The sequence below is a fragment of the Achroia grisella genome, unplaced genomic scaffold (genome assembly GCF_030625045.1).
Source record: "Achroia grisella isolate CSIRO2021 unplaced genomic scaffold, CSIRO_AGI_Agris_v1 utg779, whole genome shotgun sequence".
Classification (NCBI taxonomy): Eukaryota; Metazoa; Arthropoda; class Insecta; order Lepidoptera; family Pyralidae; genus Achroia; species Achroia grisella.
Window position 1 is genome coordinate 2,565,518 of NW_026713019.1, and position 22,686 is coordinate 2,588,203.

The following is a 22,686-nucleotide window of genomic DNA, read 5'->3' on the forward strand; positions in this document are numbered from 1 at the left end:
ATTTGGCAGATACAAAAGTAAATGAAGTCTTGAACTTAATCATTTCACTCTTATTACGATGGAGAAAAGAGCAAATAAGAAAATTCGACATTAGCATTACAAGTAGAAAAACATTGAAAGACAGACAGACATTAAAAGTAGAATACTGAATGAAAGAAGTAGAGAATGTGGTGCGTTCAATAACCAGCACGTACGGCGAAATGCATCTAAATATAGGCCGTCACAACGCAGCGACTGCTAGTTGTGCGTGGTCAGGACTTGTGCTCCCCTCGCCCCGTTTCAGGCCCGCAGTGGCCTGCATTAATCAGGGCTGCCTGGAGACCTAGGTTGCAAGGGCGTCTGCAGCAAATCGCGTTAGCCACGGTCTAAAGAATAATGTGGCGTTAGGACAGGTTTCAAAATTGATTTGTAGTTTGTTGGAATTTCAAAATAGGCTTAAATGCGAAAAATCGTGACCATAACTTATTTATAAAATATTCAATGATTAACTTGATTTCATGATTGAATGCCTATTGTTGTTATTTACAACTTAAATAGATTTCCAAGCTATTGTCCGATAATTTAGACTTTTAATAGAAGTAATTGTCTTTAGAATTTTAATTATTATCTTTTTCTTTAGTAAATTCATAAAATTTTATGGTGTTATTGTTAGGTTCTTTCTTTTACTTTTATTACTTTAGTCTAAATCTACTTGGTTCTATGTATGGTCTAGAATCTCTTTGGCAATTGTTATTCCTAGGTCTACTATGTTACAAATACCATTAAATCAGAATTATTTAATTACTTATCTCTTGTTAAAATAATCCCTGCAAATAACTTTTCCATATTATTAATTTATTTTTAAGTGTCAAAGTGCTATTTAACACATAATCTTTATTTCTCTTTGTTGGCAACCCTAAATAGTTACATAAGGGAACCCGGGGAGATTTGTACATAGGGGCGCGTGGCGTGCGAGTGTGTACTCTTTATGCACATTTATGCATGCATGCACTCCACATTACACATGGACGTGTATAGGATGTCTGAAGCACGGTCAGTCGGACATAATGAATATGACAGTTAGTGAACATTTTAGTGACATAGGTCAGGATTGTACGTAGGTTTTGCGGATTCGAGGTATATTTTGTATTAAGTTTTCTACGTCGGAAATTGAAACTGTCTGTCTATTTCAGTTGCCAAACAGCTTGCTTTAGAAGCTGTTTCGGTTAAAGAGACGCAATAAGGCAGGAAAATTACAGGTTGAGAGGCATGACATTTTAGACCTCCTGAATGGCAATATATGAGTGGTATCGTGATGTCCATAGTTATGTTAATGTATATAGTTGACTGTTACCACTTACCATCTCATCAGCCGTCAGTAAGTTTTAAAAAAAATCAAATATAATTTTAGGTATTTAATGAATTTTACAAATCTTTATGTATCATAATTGAAATTTGATCCCATATGTATGTATGTAGTATATCCATAAAAATTGCATTTAGATAAAAGATATATTTAATTATATACAAAAAGTGTTAAGGAATTAACTAAACAAGTAATTGGAATGTATATTTGCTACTTTATTTAATTTAATAAACTAAAACTGATTTGAATATATTTCATAAACATAAACATAATCATTGAAAACCCATCAAATACCTACATCTGTATAACGATTTCATTTTATCATATTAGTCTTTCTATTTTCATATTATAATAGTATTTGTATGTAATATTATGTTATCTGTGGTATTTGTGACCAAATAATTTGAATATTTTGTATGAGTGTGTCTTACATACATACCACGGAGAGTAATAATAAAGATCATCACACAAATTACGACCTTAAAGGAGCTCCTTTAAATAAAGTTCTTACTCAGCCAATGTTCAACTGAACAAGCATAACATTCTTCCACAATATAATGATCATAAAGTTCAGACAACCTTGGTCTGAGGCACCTTTGTTTCCACCTGCAATAAAAATTTATTTTCGCGTAAATAACTGGCTTTAATGTCCCAAGTGACCGCAGTTGACTCGTATAGGTACTAAGTTAGATTTACTAAATGGTTGCAGTATAGTACTTATTAGTGTACAAATATATAGCTATGTTAACAATAACATGGTACGGTGTTATGTGCCATAATGTCTGCAGTCTGCCATTGGCATCTGTTTTTTCAACAGTTATAAAATTACAATGTTGCTTTAAGATGTTCTAATTTAATTTGTATACAAATAATTGAGCCAAGTACTAAATACATTGAAATATTATATTTGTCTTTCCAACATTGTAAACAAAAATACAATTTACTAAAATACAACACATGGACCAGACATGAAGTCAGAATATATACAATAACGGACCGATAGAAAATCCTATTACAACTATCAAAGGTATATACGAACATAGCAAATTATTTATCGTATTTGTAATTTAAAATTTTCAACATTTAAATAATAGTTTGTTTTTAATTATAAATAATTTCTTTTTGTATTTTATTCACGCTCTCTTTACATTTCACGAAATTTTAGAGCTATTACATATTATTAATACGAGTATTATGTTGCTCAGTACCATAAAGATGTAATAATATTTGATCTCTTGACTTATCTGTTGGCTGTAATCTGAAATCATAAACTATTGAAAAATTTTCTTAAATGCAATCAGAATTTGGCACAACTAATTATTAACAGACCAAGAAAATATTTCATTTATTGAAAAATATATCTACTTAAGTTGTAACTAGCAATCATTGAACTGTACACGAACCATTCTCACGTATCCACTAATTTATAACCTCAAGTGTAGCTTGCCGACTGTAAATATGTAGGTAGGTACGCACCTAGTTACTGGTGACGTCTGCGAAGTTAAACACATTGAAAATAGTATGAGTGAGAGTACCCAGTGTAGTGTGTGTATCTCCAACACATACACAATAAACAACGCTGCACGCTGCTTGTGTGTGTTATATCTAAGAAGTACATATATATACATAATCATTTGCATGCAATCGATGTATGGCAATCGTTGATTCAACTGCATAGTCGATCAGTATGTCAGTTTAACACTATTTGATATTGTTTGTAAATACTACTGTGTAAAGTCGGTAACCCTTTGTTATTTGTTGGGTATTGTTCCACGTACAAATCCCACTATACCTATAAATCAACACAAAGGTGAATATTAATTGTTACTATGATTTGACATTTACTAAGTTTAATGACTTTCTCGACTAGTGCAAGTGTACCGTATTAGTAGGTACATTAAGTCTCGAAAATAATTTATTTGTCGACCTCCACGAATTTCAGAGGTTAAACAATATACACAGCTGGTGTCTGATGTTAATTGATATGTATCATACAACTTTGTTCAGAGGTAATTTTATCTTCACCCTCGATAATTATGTTATATCCTGCAATATTATTATAAAATGGCAACTTATACTGAAAGAACATAATAGAAATAATTAAAACATAAGTAACTCCTGGGTAAGAATAATAAATTGTAGAACCACTCAGGTCACATCAGATTTCAAACAAAAATTTCACATCATAATAGATACATTCGTTTAGAAGCTTCGTTGCGAGTGTCTCTGATACTCGAACACAAAGATACACGAAACAGAGAACTCAGTTTATAGAATAATAGCCTTCTCCGAGAGAGTATTTTGTGTTGCTCAACTAAGAACAATCTTGGTCTTTATTCATGCGTTTCTATATTTTCAACTGTTACTATGACTTTGTTCACTTTGTCGTTGTAATTTGACTCTATTTAAACCCCTGCTGTGCTGTGCTTTAGCTCTTCTTCTATATTCTTTGTCATTATAGTTAACGGAGTCTGACTCATATCACTTAACCTATTTATTTATCTCACTGGAATGACAAAGAAACTGACAGCCTTTCTGAAGGTAAGCCGTAACCGTCGCCGGTAAACATGAATGGCCATGCGGACGACACGTAATTATGTAATACCCGTGGTACCACTCATGCGTTGCCATTTCGGACTAAGATGTCAGGTCTCTATATCCTGTACGGCCTCGCCTAGCAGCTTGTTTTAAAAGAAGCCTTAAAGATGCAACAGAAATTCCAATGCAGACGAATTCATGCAAAGTCCATATAAATCGTACTTCTGCTGTGCTATGTTGCCCTTTAGCTTTCCGTTTGTATTCTTTGTTATTGTAGTTCAAATCGCATCGTTAAAGAATGACGTGAATCAAACTATGCTGGCACGTATTATTACGTTGCGTAAGCGTTCTCGTATATGTCGTTTACCCCGCAACCTTCGTGTATGCTTCCCGCTTCTAGTGTCGATAGTAACACGATCCGTCCTAGTTATCTATAGACGTAGCCTTGTAGTTGTTTACTTTCAATCGATTTAAACCTATAATAATCTAAGATATTATAAGCGTTTCTCGAACCTTAAGTGTACTATTCCTATTTTCGTTTGAGTATTTCATGAGTTTATTGAATGAACTACTTTTCGCTTAACGTTCATACTGATTTTTTTCAATTTGCTTAGCTCTAAATAATCGCAGCTTGATGATTATATCGTATAACTTTCCGTAAAAATTGAGCTATGAAATACAGAAAGGTTTTTTAATCCGATTGTAGTTCCCGAAAATAAATAAACTCTTTCGATGAATGTATACTTATATATTAGATTAAACGGATTGTTAGTTTTTTTTTATTTTGCCATTTTCATCTTCTCATGATTTTATTCAAGGAATTAGAATTTAAATTATTCAGTTATCATATTTATATGATATGATTGTAACTTTCAAAAATGGACACTAGCTCAAAGTTTTCACTCTGTAATTAGTAATTTCACTTAATAAAACCTTATTATATAAATAACATTTCCTTCCCGCCAGTATATAGGTATATTTGCGTGTTATCATTCTATACTTAAAATATACCAGAATTTTTAAATCTTGTCTAATATATTTATTACACAAAAAACAGATTCAAATTAATTTCAAACTTACATAAATGTTCGCGCATAGTTCAGTTTTTCTTTACAATAAAAAACATAATAAATTATATCGTATCACACCTAAACTTGACAGGCTGTGATTATTACAATTTATTAGCTACCTATCTAATTCGTAAAGACCGACTAGACTAGAATTTAATTTTGGTACACATTTATGCACATTTTAAATAATCTATCTAGATTACTTAAAATGTGCATAAATGTGTTTGTGTGTACAAATGATAATAAACTGAAGTTTTTTTAATTTACAGTACATAACGTTACTATTTAAAGACGTATATGTGGACGACTATAATTTCAATTCGATTTTTTTTTCTTATTTTATGTGTGTATGTACGGGAGATCTGATACCGGCTCAGGATAAATGGCGTGATGTCTGTAGTGTTATTCGTGTATATAGGCGACGGAAACATCTTACTATGAAGTGAGCCATCAGCTTGTTTACCATACTAGTTTGGTACTCACATAGAAAAATCTGTCTAAAAATCTTAATAAACCCAAAAATTTATGACTGTGGATGGATGTATCTTTGTTACTTTTTTATGCAAAACTACTCATCGGATTTTAATGAAACTGGGTAATGTAGCTTATATATTAGAATAACACTTACGCTATATATTTCACCAAGATGATACCGCGGATACAGCTAATAATACACTAAATAGCCTTACGACTGTAATCCCAGGCAGTCAGAGGCGAGGTCAACTGTCGCAGTTGTGGAGAATGCAACAGTCAAATTGATTTTCGCTTGTGTATTTAATTTAATTTAATCCTACCTACCCTAAATTAATAAATTTGGTTAGTTACCGGTATTTTCATCATCCATTGCTTATTTATAAACTCTTTATTACACCTGAATAAAAATATATTAGAAAGGTGAATAACGAATAATCTTAACACAATTTATATTATAATATCTTTTGCCTAATACATTATGAAATTTGAAATATTTTATAATTCACTTTAGTTATATATAAATAGCAAGTAAAAGTTTTGACACTCATTATATTATATTATAACATATATAATCATTATATTATATCATCATTTTATAACAGGCAAGTTTGTCAACTTAGTAATTTTTTTAACAAATTACTAATTGAATGCATTTATTTTCATATTTCTTTATTTTATTCAACTAGCCAGTCGCCCCGGCTACGCACGGGAGCACATGTATTTTATATATAAAACTTCCTCTAGAATCACTGTATGTATTTGAAATACCGCTTCAGAATCCGTAGCGTAGTTTTAAAGATTTAAGCATACATAGGGACAGACAGCGACAGCAATTTTGTTTTATACTATGTAATAATGTTAGTTTTGCATTAATATTTTTAACTATGTAAAAATAGAAATACACGCACGAAAGTATAAAACTAAAGTAAATTCATGAAACTCCCGTACATAGTTATAAAATATTACATCAAAATACTTATATTTAACGATAACAGAAACGTATACCGACACAAATCATTGAAATCGATTAATTTACATTGTATGTGTGCTTATTGCAAAACAAACATATGTGGCAAGGTGGCAATGTTGGTAACAAACAAGCAAGTGCAAATTCCTTTGAAAAAACAACTTACATATAGATCATATATACTTGTTTTTCTAATATATCAACCAAGTATTTTGTAAATGATTTATTCATGAATATATTTTTATATACTGAGTATCTTGGGTACACTGCCTCGATGTGCCGCGTTTGGTTACAATGATTGTTTTTTTTTTTTAAAAGATAATATTGCCGCCTGTTAGTTAGTATTTATACTTCATGCAGATTTCAGTATTATATATTTATACATATATTATATATAGGCAAGGTTATATTTCTTGTTTGTATCCGATAAACACAAAAAATACTCTACCGATTTTAGGAATTCTCTAATCTTTGGACAACTTACTTTCTCATTGAATAGGTTCTATTTCTTTTAATTAAAGATTCCTATAATAACTGTAGCCCGGCCCATTTGGGACTAGTAAGTAGTAATTAAATACATAAAATTTAAATCAGATTGAAAAGTAAGTACCATTGATAATAGATGTACTAAAACAAAAATATTTTGTTTCAGATTACAACGCTGCCCCGCTGTTCGCCTCTGAAAACGCCTCCAGTGGTAAGTTAGAGATTAATTCACATACTACATATATATAAATATTCTCTGATATAAAGAATATCGTAGACTTTTAAGAGAAGTTACTTCTTTTTGCGGAGAAGGGCAAAAGAGGCAAGATGAGGATATGGTAATTATTGCCTACTAATGTATCTACATACGGTAGTAATCTACCATATATATCTTTAGATATATTACCTATACATATAATATTATAAATCAAAGTGGGGGACATTGTTTTATACATAAATTAATTTTATCAAATTAAGCCGCGATAAAATTCGTGATAATATCATAAACTACTAAATTGCTTTTCATGATTGATATCTTAGGATGGTTTAGGTGTACATTCCATTAAGGTTTTGTATAAATAAATATAAATACCCCTGTGAAGCCTGAGCGAGACGCTATTTTAATATAAAAGAAATGTATCTCTCGGAACAAACTTGTGAATAGATTAAATATAATTTCATTTAGTCAATAAAAGTCTATTTAAATTCTAGCGTAGCCATTTTCCTGTAGCATTGTCCGCGAGAAATAGGGTATGCAGACTATATATGTTTGTTATATCTATAACATATATAAATCTATAACATGAAAGAGTTTTGAAAATCAGTCAAGTTTTTTTATTATGTCCTAACAAACAAAAATACAAATAAATCTGGACTTTAATGTAATTAGCATAGATTTCAGAATTTAACACACAAAATCAAACTAATAAGGCTAGACAAATAAATAATGCGCCAAATCGCAAAATACGCGTCTATTATCTAATATTATCTGTGCTACAGAATATGAGAAATCGGTTAAAGATGAGTCACTGATAGAAACCAACACATGACCCAGTTTAAACAAACAAATTGATCAAAATCAAACCTGAGGGCTTATTACACATCAAACGTGGTACAACACAGTGTACATTAGAATTTAATTTAGAATTAAATTAACTATTTAGGAATGGCAACTATTTAGGAATCTTTTTACAATATTTTAATAACATAATTGTATGTACAGACATACAATTGTTTTATTAAAATATTAGTAAGTAAGTAAGCATAAATCTTAAAGTTGTGAAGCTCATTAGAATTTGATGGGTTATTTGATTATATTATATTTTAAATGTGCCCGTAACTTCTGGAATTTTATACATAAATATAATAATAAATCATATGAGATTATAAAGCTAGGTCAAGTGATATTTATTATCAATTGTAAATATAAGTGAATTCCATTATTCTTTTTATTAGGAAAATATCCACGAGAAAACTTCAATTAAGAAAGTATAACTGCTGTGACGAACAGCATTGCAATAAAAATATTGACAGTTTGTCTTTTGTTAAATTTAAATATCTTACGTTGTTTTAGTTGTTATAGTTACCAATTAGTCAATGAGTAACTACATCCGTGCAGAGCCGGTATGGCTAACTAGTCGTCTGTGAAGTTCTATAACCGGAATATTTACTTTGATAATATTATTTATATATATTATAAATGTTTTGTTGGTCGATTTTAAAACAGCGCCTTGTAAAGACTAAATGGTCAGTATAATGTAACTCATTAAAGATTTCTAATATCGGTATGAAGACAAGATGCAAAGAGTGAGCGATAAGCCGTGATTGCAGCGATATAACCAATAGTCACGATAGGTTGTTAACCCAATAAGATAAGTTATCGACGCCAACGCTCGCGGCCTACATACTTCCGCGCTGTTGTTGTATGTTGAAAGTATGTTTACTTCTATTTGTAGGTTAATAAGTTATATTGATTATACAAATTACGTATTAAATCCTTTCAAGATTCCTTTTTTGAGCGTCGTAGCCTAGTGGGTCGTTCATATTTGGCTGACACTATAAAACTTTGTGTCACTTTATAAAGACACACTATGTTTTTTGGTATTGAAAAAATATATTTCTGATTGACTTTATTAACTATCTGTTGAGGGAAACACCAAAGAGTCAATAAACCAAACTAATCAAAAGTTCCATTTAAATAAACCACTAGAATTTGAGTTGCCTTTATGTCTACAGTGGATTATGCCATTGACTACCTAGTTGGGATGACTCTTAAGTCGTAAAAGTATTATAAATTCCTTTTAAGATTTATTATACAACCAGCCACTTGGTCAATAGATATGATCAGAATATATTGATTAATATAATTTCTTGATTAGTTATAACCACCATCACTACTCAAGTTCTATATTACTTCCACTGTTATACAAAACATTATAAGTATTTAAAAAAAGTTTATCAACAACCGTGCATAAAATAACATAACTAGATAAATAGTATCATTATTTTTTACGCCCAACTCACGTTTTGTAACTCTCACTATTACTTTACTTATTATCTCAGAAATATATTGCAGAAACCTGCTTCACAGCAACCTCTTTGAGAGGTTGTGCTTGGGCATAGATCAAAACGAAAATGCATCAGCGCCTGCGGCATTACGAGCCGGCTGTATTGCCGCCTTAGCAGTTTTACTACTGGAACTAGTGGATCTGACCACCTCATTTGTGGGCAAAATTTGTTTCTATTGGCTTTTATGCTTGGAAATCAAAGAAGTTTCACTGAGAAATATTTAGTAATTTAAAAAAGATATTATTAGTGGTTGTTATTGTCTTATTCCTGTAGATGTAAATTGTATGATTTATTTATTATACATTTTTAAATAAAAATAAATATACATTCTTTTCATGAAAAATTATACTTTAGCGGATGTTCTAGAGATTGGTGATGTTGGCAGATCCATTTAGCGAGTTTACTGAAAAACTTTGTTGGCAACATTGCTCACCGGAATGCGTGCTTGTTTCGACGCCTTTTCGAACTATGCATTGTTTTTCTATTGTCTGGAATTTGCACCCATATTAAAACTAATGAAAGAATAAAAAAATACTGATATTACATGAAATCATAGGAAATCATTTTAAACAAAGAAATTGGTTGAGTATTAATAGTCAAGAATTACGTATTATTTTTAAATTAAAAGTATTTACTAAAAACGTGGGTTTGTTAGTTGACTTTCATGTTTATATGTCACCCTTTGATGCATTTTAGAGTTATCCTATTGTTATGAAATATGACATAGATGTAGCTAATATAGATAGAGAAAAATACCGATTAATATATTACAGGTAGAATAATTTATAATTAATTAATTTTGTCAAAATAATAAAAAATAAAAATAAAAAAATAATTTACAGAACAAATTAAATACATAATAATTTGTTTTGTCCCACTTTTCTAATTATATTATAATTTAGTATTTAATCAATATGCTCTGATAAATGACGTTTATTTCGAAATACTCAATCAATATTTTTCTTTATATTGAAATCTATAGTTGATATACTTTATAAAGATTTGTAATACCAAAGAAATTATATACTATGTTTAAACTCTGGCTTCGTATGTACGTGCTACTGGCATCATATCAGAGAAAAACAGCATCGTTCTGCACGGACGCAGTGAACCTCATTATCGGCATACTTAACATCATAATACATGGGGCTATTGCATTATTAAATGAAAGTGGATACAGTAACCTGTGATTTAACTCCATTATATGAGAAACATTGTTAGGCTCTGCTATAATAATGAGAAATTGAAAGTAATTTTTTTAGTAAAACTTTTTTATGCGCTAACATAATAGACAATGTAATCAATATGTCAATTTTTGATATTGACTACTATAAATTTTATTTTTTATATATTGTTTTTATTATATGTATGATAATTATTAGAAAAAATCGGGGTCATTTGTCTGTTTTATCATTTTATTATCAACAATTTATAACATATTTCTAAAAGAGATAAGACAAGAATAAAATCATAAGCAAATCTGAGAAAATGTAAGCGGTATCAGTATATAAGTATATGGTCACACTTAAAAAATGTTTCTTTTCTTTCTAAATTTTATGACTTCCAGTACTGGACATATTATCCTATTTTGGTTTAATATTATTTTAACGGTTATAAAATTTTCATCAGACTGAATATGAATGCTGTTTATGTATCCTTTGTTTTTCTCTAGACAACAAATGCACTTGAATTCGATTATAAATATTTAAAATAAGGCGAACAAACACAATGCAGCGGTTATCCATTCGTTACAGTCCTTTGGAAAACTCCATAATTCATAATTTTATCATCATTTGACTTGAAAATGTTCATCCAGGTGTCGACGTGATGTATTTACTGTGTGTTTCTATGTCTAATGCAAGTTTTAAGGATAAGGCGACGCATACACTATCCGCAGTCAGATAAATTACGTCAATGTGTAATATTAAAATATTATATTTTAGTTTGTGGCGGTAGTTGTACAAATTACTGACACCTACCGCCATTGACAGCTTTGGACTCCAGTCAGCTTGTACCACTGTACATACAGTCGAAACAAATTAGTCCGTGTCAAATAAATTGCAATAAAATATTAAGCTACGACTTATTAATAACACTATGTAAGTAAGTCTATATTAAGATAACTTAATTAATTAGACCAGTCAGATTCGCCAAACAAAGTCCTAAATTTCATCAATATTGGTCACCCTGAAGGCTTTTAAATGTATTATATAAATTGTTCATCTAACAAACGTCGGCTCTATATTGTTAAATTGAAATAAGAAATAAACTATTGCCTTCAAACTACTATAATAATAAAAAATATGAGATGTGTATTACTTTTCATATTTTTCTATGAATAAATATGATTATTCTTATTATTTTACAATAATTTGTTGTAATATATATTTTCTATGCAAAACAATATTATAATGCTTTGAATAATGTTTTTTTTAATATAATAGGAATGGGAAAGAAGCCTATACGATAGTATGTGGTAACCATTGCCAATGTATCATCTAGTTTGTGAAGAGTTACCGTACAAATATATGTTTAGTATAGCTGGTGTTATGTTATTGTTTTTGTTTATGAATATTACGTCATTATTCTCAACCATTACCTCTACCACAGAATATATTACAGTATAGGTACTAATTCTACATTTTCGTTACGCACAATCGTCTTGTGAACCAAAACAACAATTATATGTATCTACTACGAAATATATTATTGTTTGCTATTCTTATTTATTGAAATTGATGCATCTGATACATGAGACTACGTCAGTCAAAATAATCTGGAGCATTTCGGTACGTACAGTATACTTGTTTGAAGATCGTAAGTGAATATACGATGGGATGAAATATTCAAACATTGAAAAACTGTTTGATCTTTCTATCAGGAGATGGAAACTAAAACATAATTTTGTATCCTTTAGGAAAACTTGTAAGCTATTCATTCTAATAGGGCTGAGTTGAATTAATTATAGTCAACAGGACCTGCGTAGATGAAGATACATTCTAGTTCTCGTAGTTTATTAGGTGAGGCTATTATAAATACAATACTATGAGTACATTTTGTTATATTAGGGCAATTTTATTCTAGGTACAATAAAAAATAAAAACTTATAACAGTTGTTATTATCCCAGCGAAGGAAACGTTTATCGATATATTCTATGTTATAAGAAGAATATTCTTGGATAATGTATTAATTAACATTTGCATTTAATTGAATTCAATAACAAAAAAATCTCTAAGTATTTCATTTAATCCTATTTTTTACTACAGTACTAACTCTTAATCTGTACTCATTATTTTATAGTCTTACACATTAACCCGTCATCTTAATGCTAGATATTGAATCGATATCAGAACTTGGATTTATATTTATAATATTTTCTTTACCTTTAAGATTTTTTGTATAAAACAATATTATATTTGTCGACAATTTATTGCGGCCATTCCAAATATACTATGGAATTCAAAATTACAACAGAAAGAAGACCTGTCTCATTAAATAATACGGTCGAATTAAGAAGACACTTATTCCTTTTTTGAAGTCTGTTGAAAATGAACAAGATAAATGTATATTTCGCATTCTATTAATAAATATGGTATTACCGTATTTGCTACCGATTTTTTTTAATAAACAATTTAAGTTTTAATTTTCCTCCGTTATGCGTATCATTAAGAAAAAGTTCTTGTTTAACGACAAAAGATTTTTTTGAAATAGGCATATAGAAATTTTATTGAACTTGCAAAATAATAATATGCCGTTGATATTTTTTCTCGTTTACTTATAACAAATAATTCAATTAATACACAGTAATGAAGAATTTATTAAAAAAGATGAATGTTCTACTGCTTAGATGCCATTAAAATCAATTATATTGTATATAATTTACATATTTAATAATTATGGAAATCTAATCTGTGTATATAGTATACTCATTTAAGTATATCAAATTTCAATATAAGAAAAATCACATAACACAACGCATATCACTTTATATACGATAACACTTATATGTGTTGTTTTCTATGACTAACAATTTGTAATAATAATTAGTTGCATCAAAAATGTAAATAAAATTAATAAATATGTACATATTTAATAATTAATAATAAAGTATAAAAGTACATTTATTTAATATCTGAAAAGACAAAGAATAGACAGAGACATAACAGGTAATAGCTACAGTTGTTTGTACAAAAGTGTGTAGGTACCAACCACAGCCCACGTGTATTAAGGAGATCATATATTTCGTTAGCAGTGATATACGTATGAATCTGATACATAGGCATTATCAGGACTACACGTGTATTGTCAAAGAATGACAAATTTGACGCAAACAGGCTTTTATAATCCATGACGAGGTGACAATACCGTGACATATTATGCCACGGTATCAATTACGGCAATATGGCGTAGCATCTGAGAGGGTCGTTGCCTTGAAGATAATACCTGTTTTTCTTCCAGTAACAGACAAAGATGGATGTGAGAATAAAAACACGATATTATATTTATAACACGAAAGACAAAATATACTTCAGTTATAAGAAATACTATGACACAGTCTTATCGAGCGGCAGATAAATGCTAAATACTTTTTTATAAAAGTGGCAATTAAGCATGCGTTACGCCTTATTGAAAGCTTGCTACACCAGAAGCGAGAGGTTCGCATGTTATCGACATTTTCTATATGAAAGCCTCGATTGCCAGGTAATTTCAATGCACTTCGGTCACGAGGCATACAAATGAGATATTTAGTCGCTGCATTATTTAAACAAAAATTTCTATTATAAACTGTATATTATGATTCTAATAATTACAAATAATGACAAACAAATATAAATGATTATATAAGAATGTAAATAATTTCAATTACTAAACATATATTTTAAGAAGAAAGTTCTTAATTCTATACAGTGTATTTATGTATTTTATTGGCCCTACCAATTACATTAACCAAAATGTTAAGTTAATCCGTTTATGTAAGTATATTATAGTATATCTTTGTTGTGTACATTCATAAAAGGTATTAGAGGCATAATACAATTAGAAATAATATTGTATTTGGATATGTTTATACTGAGCTGAAGAGATAAACGTAATTTGTTATGCAATTATGTAACAATTAGACAATTCGAAAAGGGCAGAAAATAGAACGTTCCTTCCCTGACTTGAATAAATAACGAAATAGCATTCGCATGTAATTTTCCTCCCGCGTACCTAAACTCCTTCATTACGGGAAAATATTTTCCTCCGCCAACAGATAAAGCGTGTGTCTGCAAATTGATATAATTCAAGATATTTCGCTCCCAAATTGTTTCTTTTCATTATTTTATTATATTCTCAGACTATTTTTTCGTGTCATGCGCAACGGAGGGCCAAACATTGAACCCTTTCGTTTCATTTAATCTATGTTCTTTAACAAACTTCAAAGGGCAATATGCTAATTTCGAGCGTGCGCCTATTCTTCTGTAAATAATGACCATGAACAGTTACATTGTGTATCACAATGGGATGTTTGTATCTGTTTTTGAACAATTTTTGCTTTCTTTGTTCTGTATTATTAGTTCTTACTTATCTCGTTATACTTATTACTCGTAATGACAAAAGCAATGTTAGAAATAAACTTTTTCTGTATAGTTCTTAAAAAACTAAACCTCTTATTCATCCATATGGATCATATACAGGTTCAGTTTTTTCAACAATATATATAAGTAATATTAATATCACACCTAGGCTTTGTTTTTAATTTGTTACATGATATGTGAAGTTATAATTATTTGGCAAAATCTTATTAATCCATAGCAAGTAGCAGAAATAAATATTATTGATATAACAGAAAGACACAAAGCATGAGCAAATTATCCAGACAAGTGATGGAGTGTTAGGACGGGTCATTGGGCTCCCTAAAATATGGTTGAACGCAGTGATTTCTGGGCTCACCTTTATACCTGTGAAGGGATAATGCTGGTGGGGACTGGTCTGCTCTGATAACTATGACTGATTTATTTTTACTCAAAAACTATTATATATGTATATTTGTTTTGCCAATCCTGCTATATGACAGTTTGTATTCACAAAAAATCCGCAATATGTTATTCTGAACAACATTTATTTAAAAGAGCAACACACAAGTTTCTTGCTCATTCTTTGTTTTGACTCTGCTTTGTAAATGTATGATAAAATAATAAAATATAATGACTATTCAAAAGTGCTATATTAAGTTTACTTGAATAAATATTTTTTCTATATCTATTCCTATTTCACGTTCATGTAGAGAAACGTCTAATGAGGTACCTGATACATCAAAGTGGGCCTCAAAACGTAAATCTCATTATTCATCTCGATTTTTTTTGCGCCAACCCGCCTTAAATTTCCCTCTCATAGTAGGTGTTACATCATAGTCTTATATCGCCTTTAATACAGACTTGAATCGTAACATACTTCTATCCAGTTCTAATACCAGTATTCCCTAGCTATTGTATAAAAAATCGTATAAATGCATTCAAAAACTGCTGGAGTTATCGAGCAACAAATGTCTAAACGTGATAAATACAATTTAATTCAAAAGTGAGCATGATAAGTAACTGATCGAACTTCATGCTGATCTTATCGTAGTCCACTGTGGTCAATACCTGTAACAACCCCATCTGGTTTAATTGTCGTGAAGATATTTATTTGTAACTGCGTTTGTATATGTAGCTAAGTTAAAATTGAAACACGTCAAAAATTTATAATATATAATAATAGTAATAACCCCAGGACAATTCACATAGCGCCATCTAGTCTGCAGCTAAACAGAGCTGTGTACTGGTACCCATAACACAACCTGTACTTAGAATACAACTGATATAATATTTAGCATACTTATATATCTTTTTCTAAATGCATACATAACATAGAAAACACCCAGACAAACAAATGTTGAATTGAACTCACTTTTTTTTATTAGATTGATTGATAATAACCAAATTGCAAGTACATGATACAAAATAAAACTTTTTTATGCCAGTTTATAAAACGGCAAAGACGATAAAACCGTGGTCGATAACGCTTATTGCTATCTTCGGGTAGGTCAGGCTCCCATGTCCCGGGCGAGAGAAACCGAAAGTACGCGAACCAGTTCAAGTGCAGGAGGGGGGAGAGTTGACCCGGTCGCGAATCGCCCGGCCCGTAGCAAGCTAGATAACGCAACCAAATATTCCTGGAGCCTGATTATATAACGCTGTTGCAGTAAATTCACAGTTTGAGTGGTCTAGCAGTGATTGCTGGTTCGATTCTTCGCACTTGTAATGAATATGATTGTTTGTATTGGTCTGGGAGTTTTCTACGTACATTATGTGTATATTTACTAATATAAAGGAACAAAAGAAAATACGTGCGTACTGTTCAAAATTATAACCTAATGAATTAACATAGATGACCTAACATTGTTTTTTTTTTAAACCCCTTATTTAGATGATTGCGTAATACTATTCAGTAGTATTGTAGATATTCTATACTTACAAGTAGTAGGTATAGAAGAACAAATAAAATTATTGTGAAAGTAGGACCCTACTTTCACAATAATTTTATTAGTTGTTCGTATCTATTAAAGCATTTAAGTTATTGATGATTCCTCCGTAGCTACTCACCTTAGTTATAATCATGTTATTGACTATAAGAATATGTAGATTAGCATCAAGAATGGTCAAAGTTACATTCACACCCACTCAGAAAAAGATTACTTTCTTCCCCCAAAACTGGGGAGAAATACGTTGTAAGTTACTAGCATATTTGTATGAAAAATTATTATTAGCATAAATTTAAAACATTACTTGGGAGAAAGTGCAATTTTCAACCTGTGTGATAGGTTATAAATCTCGTCCCTCGGTCTTCTCCAACCAAACCTTATAATCATTGGCTAGCGGCCACTGATCTCGTGCTGTCGGGTACAAATAAAGTTTTATATATGTAGAATCCATATTGTTGTAAACATATAACTTTCGTACTATAACAAATGTAAACTTTGCGTGAAGCAATAGAGTTGATTAACCTGTCACTTAATATTTTAGACAAAGTTCTCTAAGTTTTTTATACAAATATTCTTTTAAATAAGTTTCAAACATAATCGACATTATTTCGTAATTATGAACATAACAACCTGATACTTGTAAGAGGAAATAAATTCGTCTAATTTGCATTATTTGTTATAAACAAAGCAGTAAAAAAATTATAGCTTTTTTAATCTCATTTCTCAAAATGTTACAGTCGAGAAGCCCTAACTACAATGAATCACAATCTCAAAGAAGATGCCAGGCCGGTTTAACATTTTCCTTAATACACTTTTCTTGTTTTTTGTGAATTCCAGTCGTGTTTAACGCTCGCTGGCTTTCAAAAAGAAAAGGATTGTGTATTGTTATCTACTAATTGATCACATATTTTCTGTTCATTTGTCCACATTAGGCTGTATAAAAAAAGTCATTGAAATATAAAAATAATTGATTTTGATATGGGTTGGGAAATAAATAAAAAACTATAATTTATTGAGCGTACATTAAACTATAAATTATATAGTTTCCGTTTGTGTTAGGAATAAAAAGTGAATGCCCCGTTTCCGAACCATAACTTAATAAACAAACGCCTATGAATCGATATCGATACCGATATGTGTTGAATACACATTTTTTTGTTAACCATTGGCTTATTTAATTTAACAGTTTTACTAATATTTCTCAAAATATTAAAATCAATGAGTTAAAAATATCTATGAAATACATGGGAGTCACAAATATAAATTGAGTTGACTTATACTAAACGTTTTGGTAAAATACAAAGTTATTTTTATAATTAACATTAACAAATGTGTAAAATCGTTAATTTCTTTGTTTTTCGGTAGATAATGCAGATGCTCTTAGTTTAGACTGGTTAGTTAAACAAAAAATTCTGGCTAAATAGCTATATGTGTAAATGATGCGATAACAAGAAAAGCACCATTTCGCAATATATTACGAGTTAATATAATATTACGCCTACAAAGCAATGAATAGCCATATCATATTACTAACCTATATTTACTATACAGATCAGCAAACATTTCAAATACAGGTAATCTCATGAAACCAATTTAATGCAATAATAATTCATTTTAATCAAAAACCTATCTAGATACAATATTAGTACAGAATACAAAAAAAAGGTCTCCAACCTAGTTTATCTATATGTTTGCGATAATCTCAAAAACTAGTGAAGCGTACATTCAAGTTTTTTTCATCTATGAATTTATTTACTGTTAGTTGATAGTAAGATGTCTATGTAATATTGATAACTGTTTATTTGCCCTATTATTACAGGTGTATGATTGGTTAAAATTTTGTGAAAATTTATTGAAATCTCTATATGAAGACGCGGCGTGTCTCTAGTGTATATAAATGGTATAAAAGCCTCTCGGGTTCTAAACCACCAGAACGGATTTAATGCCATTTATTGTTATTATTTTGTGATGGGGATAGTTTCCAAAGAACCGAATATTGTATATATGTACTAATGTGATTTAATTTATTTCAAGTTGCCTTATTTTATGCAAAATTATAGTAGGATTTGTAACACAAGTTTAATTTATAACACAAATCTACGCGAACATTTGCTTCACGTCCTAAAATAATGTGTTCATTCCTTATCCAGTTAATTTGTTTACTTGTAACAAAGCGCCATCTGGTGATTGTTTCTTCACACTATTTGCGTTGTTATGAATTTTACCCTTCTGTTTTGTAAAGCAGCAACCATTTCCATAATTGAATTCGTGTTGTTTTTACTCTTGTGGAAAATTGACTTTGTGCATCCGATGCAAGCGATAGTAAACGTGAGAAATTGGAATTTATTTACTGTACTTACAGTCATGTTTTATAAAATTATTATAGTACAATAGTTAGTAGTAATATACTTTATTTCGAAAACTTTTTATAGGAAATGGTACCCATTTCCATATTACATAATATACAATACTTGTGTTTCCTCTCATTTGCTATTTCTGAGGACTACGCTATCATACCTTCATGTCTTGCAATATCGCTTCCATACCCAATAGCCATACCTTTCAAATTTGATGTTAGGACGCAAAGCAGCAGCATGGCGGCAGGAATTGGTAAGACAGACGACTTGCTATAAAATCTCCCACCGGTAACTTTGTTAAGACAAGAAAAGAAAAACACGATTTTCTTATATTTTATCTTGATGAGCCACATCGATCTACCCGTGACCTTTAACCCGTGAACCGATGACCGACATCAGTATACCTATCGATCCGTTATCCGGATTTTATCCGTACTTTCCGATAACTCGCAGTTCATTAAAACTTTTGATTGAACTCCGCCGAGAGTTTTGCTAGTAGACTGGTAATGGAAATTGTATATTACAACTGTTGTATTTTTACGAATAATACCAAACACATAATCTATGCATAATTCATATCTTATAGATTTGAGATCTAGGTTTTGAAACATGGTCAATAAACAATTTATAATACTAATTACCGTTAAGTTGTGGCCATAAAATTCGGTAAGAAACAAAAATGCCACAGTATCACCCATAATACTATGGGTGCCCCACACATATTATACGTAATTGTTTTTCTCTGATGCTATAAAAAATCTACCTTATGTCATTTAAACACTAGACTAAGACAGTAGTGATATACAAATTGTACAATCATTAGCATAACAAGTTTCTATAGACCCCTAGAAGTCATTGGTCATTATAAGATATATGGCAAAAACTGGAATTTATTTAAAAAATAATTGACTAATTGTAAATATCGCTATTCATTAATTGTGAATGAAAATAAATTTTGTATTATACTTTGCGCCAGTTTAATTTGATCTTATTCTTTTCATTTAGAAGTATAAATGATGATCTTATTTATCCGTGACTAGCTTTAGCCCTCGGCTTTGTTCATCGCCATGTAGTTGTATATAACTCGCCAATAAAGCAGCCATCAATAGAAGGAAGGATTTTTGAAATCGGTCATGAAAATCATCAGTATATGTATTGTAATCTTTTCACCTTTCGTGATCCGCAAAAATACTCGACAGTTTTTAAATTTTCAGTATCACATAATTATGGCCTCTTTGTCTTCGATCGTCTGCTAAAATGCGCAAGTTTACTGCAACGGTAAGAGACTGTTTATCGACGGTCTAAAATTTGCAGTACCTAGTAGGTTAGGCAGCTGTGCCTTGTATTCGTTCTAGATCAAACATTGATGGAAGCGTCTGGGTGAGCGCATACAAATTTTCGTAATACATGCAGGTATAATTTCAGAATAGGTACTGCTGTAATTGCTATTCTAAAAAGTATTGTTTAAATTAAATAACGGCATACAAAACAGAAAGTTAAGTATTAAATATTTACGTAAATAAGAAATTTAGACAAAAAGCAACCTACTCCATACTTTAGATGTATTGTTATAGTAAACATATTATATCAAATATTTTGATTAAATATGTTCTTACATAAAAAATAATACTTTATATAACCTCATGTCGTATATTTTCAATAAAGATATTAAAAATGTATATTTTATTCAACAGTCAAATATTATAACTTCTAAAAACATTTTTTTTTAAAACCTACGTTACAATAAAGACAATCGTATTAAATAATTACAGTATTTTTAATGGTACCAATTTTATTACATATCTAGTTAGAGTTTGATCTTGGGGCAGTCGGCTCGACCGAAATGAGGGCGTCAGATCGATACCAGACTGTCAGACACAACACTGGCGGCGCGGTGCAGGCCGCGCCTCATTCACTCACCCGAGGCCTCCAACCTTCGGACGTGACTTGAGATCGAATATCGAACGTCTTCGTTCTAAATTCAAATTTTAAAAGAAAGTATTTTTTATTTTTTTATGCAAATAAAGTGGACATTATGTTACATATATATATTAACATAACTTCCAGCCATGTCCATTTTCCACCGTTAAGGATGTATGAATATAATACATAATGACATGATATCTATTGTGCTGATAGACATCATGTCATTATGTGACGCCTGTGGTACATAGCATGTATGAACGACTAAGATGTCATGCCTCCGTATATGATAATTTCACTGCCATATTTCCCTTCAAATTGTAAATAACTAGGGGGCATAGATGAGACAGAGTTACTCAGATAATTTGTGCAAAGACTATCTTGGTAAACATAAATTAAAATTAATAAAAACCTAACTACTAATCACGGGCTCCGGTTCCACATTGATGTGGTTATTATAAGGGTATAATTAACTAGATGTTTTTAAATAAACAGCACTACTATTACTAAGAGGGCATAACGTGATAACAAGATGTTCATGTATATTCCATAATCGTCAGTTTCCATCAGACGCCCCGCCACCTTCTTTACCGTTCCAGCAATATTACAAAAATAACAACACAACAATTACAGTTGCTATGTTCTTACACTATAATATTCAGATTCTTTATAGATAATTTTATCGTGCATTACTGTAATTAAAAATATTAACAAGTTGTTTAAGAATTGTTAACACAGATACACCTGTACAAATAATTTATCGTGGAAAACAACCAGAGTATTGACCTCATTGAGGATAAAATATACACTTGGAGCTATGACAAATCATATTTCCATTTACCTGACATGTATTATATTATATTGACGACCTCGAAGCTCAAGCACCTTTTTTTTATTTTTCGATGGCCATGGATTTAATTATATCTGAAGATTACTTTTTTATGTGACTTTGTAAAAGTCTGTAAAACTATGTCAGAGGTAGATTTTGTAAAAAGTCGTTTGCATGAATACCTCTGTCGACCTATTTGAGCTATATGAGGAAGCTTGCTTTGTAAGTTGTATTTTGTCGAAGAGTCCGATTCATTTCATTCATAATTTAAGTGCTGTGCTCTTGTCCGAGGAGTTCTTGCCATTTTCCATGATCTTCCATCAATCGTTAGTAGTTGATACGACACGACTTTAAGACGAGTCCACTAAGACAGTAAAATAACAGGCATGAAATCTTAGTCCACCAGAATGGGAACGCATGAGATCGTGATACCAATCACAATAACGCGATGTCCGTAGTGCTGTTCATGTATATAGGCTACGTTTACCATTACCATCGAGTGGCCCGTCAGCTTGTTTGCCACTTTGATAACCTACATAACATAATTATGTTAAACAGTTAGTTATATATTAACCATCATACAAGTTTAAAATGTACAGTGTTAGTTGTACAAGGTTCAAGAAG

General features: G+C 30.6%; 1 protein-coding gene across 2 annotated transcripts in view; it reads left to right on the forward strand.

The window, feature by feature from the left end:
- Positions 1-22,686, forward strand: part of LOC131850730 (ecdysone receptor) — a 262,866-nt gene that overhangs the window by 94,232 nt on the left and 145,948 nt on the right. For both annotated transcript variants that reach the window (XM_059201074.1, XM_059201073.1), the window contains one exon: positions 7,047-7,091. The gene's annotated coding sequence lies outside the window, so the exon portion shown is untranslated. The remainder of the gene's footprint in view (positions 1-7,046; positions 7,092-22,686) is intronic.